Source organism: Bombina bombina, chromosome 12, assembly GCF_027579735.1.
Source record: "Bombina bombina isolate aBomBom1 chromosome 12, aBomBom1.pri, whole genome shotgun sequence".
NCBI lineage: Eukaryota > Metazoa > Chordata > Amphibia > Anura > Bombinatoridae > Bombina > Bombina bombina.
The window spans coordinates 80207072-80209314 of record NC_069510.1 but is presented as its reverse complement, the minus strand read 5'-3'; the positions used below and the strand labels follow the sequence as shown (position 1 = coordinate 80209314).

Below are 2243 nucleotides of genomic sequence, written 5' to 3'. Positions count from 1 at the left end.
AAATAGCAATACTGCATGAGCATATGTATAACTGTTAACAGAACCTGGTTACTAGTTAAATATTTATGTGTTACACTGCATAAGACTCTGAGAGTTAATAGAACCATTACTACACCTGCAACTTAAGAACTAAAGCTAACTTAATATTGAGAACAATTTCTACAAATCCTATTCAAGTTTGCTTAACCCTAACTGCATAATCTGGGGTGTGGCAAAATAAAACACTAAACTATCACTATTAGGTGAGAATATCACTAAGCCATAGTGATATTCCTTTACAATAGTGAAACAAAACAATTATTAATAAATTAAGATCTGTGAATTGTGTTCCATCGTTAACTTCATATTTGTAGCCTGACATATATATATATATATATATATATATATATATATATATATATATATATATATATATACACACACATACATACACACACACATACATATACACACACATACATATACACACATACATACTGTATATACACCAAAGCTAATGAGCCCAGCACACTATAAAGTTCCAACCACCGTGGTGCTCTTCAAATCAAATAACAGTCATGCAGGTTTCAGGAAAAGCACTCCTCCGGATTTAAACAAACAAACATTTATTGGTATACCAATAAATGTTTATGTTTGTTTAAATCCGGAGGAGTGCTTTTCCTGAAACATGCATGAATATATATATATATATATATATATATATATATGCAGCCACCAATCAGCAGCTAGAACCTAGATTATTTGCTGCTCCTGAGTTTTCCGAGATAAACCTTTCAGCAAAGGATAACAAGAGAATGAAGCAAATTAAATAGAACCAAATTGGAAAGTTGTTAAAAATTGTATGCTCTGTCCTAATCATTATTGTCTAATTATGACTTTACTGTCCTTTTAAGAAATGCATTGCAGTGTGCATTTCCAGATATGAGAATTAGAAAACCCACAAAATGCCAAGCTAATTTTCATTAAAAGAGGAAAAAAAATAATAAAATATATTGCAAAGTTGTTGTACTAACTAAACATATACAAAAATCACAGTTTCAAATTAAATAGCTTTTACTAAATATACATTCAGATTTTTTATTTTTTTATTTACAGTGTCTCTTAAAGTTTTTTAGGATGTTTAACCCTTACTGCGACAGTTGCATGTGGATGTAACTTTCCTTCTTTCTTAGACAAAAATGGACTTCACGTGAGTAAAGACTGTAGGAACACTGTGTTACACCAAACATATTTTTATTAAAACTATATATATATTACACATCCTTATGTTCAAATACAATTTTAAAGTTTTATTTTCCCTCATACAGATCTATGTATTCAAAGATTCTCAAGCTTACAGGACCGTATTTACCTCATTGCTATCACTGACTTTAATTCTTGCAATAAAAAGACAGTAACAGTTAATATAGTACATGATTCAATGCTAAAAAGTCCATATTAACATAAAGAATATTCCACTTTTACAAATCATAGACCTTTTAAAGGCCTCAAATTCTCAAAGACGTTATAATCAGGCACATTTTTAGTCTAGGCAATAAATAGCTTCATCTTCTAGGAGATGCACAATGGCGAGTAGGTGAATGGGTGTCCTTTAATACAGTCTCCAAGAATTGAATGCAAAATTGATTATCAAATAGCAATGTCCATTTATTGGAAATCACTGATAGTAAAGATAAGGTTGTACGCGTAGGCTCCTTGGTTCCCAAGAAAATAATTACATTTATTGCAAAAAAATAAAAATTATATATATATATATATATATATATATATATATATATATATATATATATCTCAAAAGCATAAACAACGCAATAGCCTCACTGGAGAACTTTCGGCGTTATCTTTGAGGAAGGCACATACGTAACTGCATGGAGACCCATTTAGAAAAAATAACTTTCCTTCAAAAGACCCATTTTATTCTTGCAGTAGTTTTGGGAGGACCAAAGAAGAAGTTCCTCACCTTTTTTACCTGCAGTACGTATTACTCTGAACGAGTATCTTTCTTATGGGTTTAACAATGAAACTGAGGTTTCAGCATTTTTTGTTTCACTTGCTGTGCATTGCACGGTGTCCAACTATTGCAAATCTTTGCCTCCATGTTTCATTATCCTCAGGACACCTCTGGATATCGACCCACATCTTTCTTCCAATTAATCACACTTCTCCCTTCTCAAGCTATGACCCTCGATCATAAGAGCTTTGCAACCTGACTCGTCCTGATTAACTCTACTGTTACCCAAAAC

At 31.7% G+C, this 2243-nt stretch overlaps 1 protein-coding gene across 1 annotated transcript in view; it reads right to left on the bottom strand.

Annotated features, from left to right (window-relative positions):
* Positions 1-1216: 1216 nt before the first annotated feature.
* ARAF (A-Raf proto-oncogene, serine/threonine kinase) overlaps positions 1217-2243 on the bottom strand; it is a 42501-nt gene continuing 41474 nt past the window's right edge. Inside the window, exon 17 of the mRNA XM_053695799.1 lies at positions 1217-2243. This exon is cut by the window's right edge and continues 419 nt beyond it. The gene's annotated coding sequence lies outside the window, so the exon portion shown is untranslated.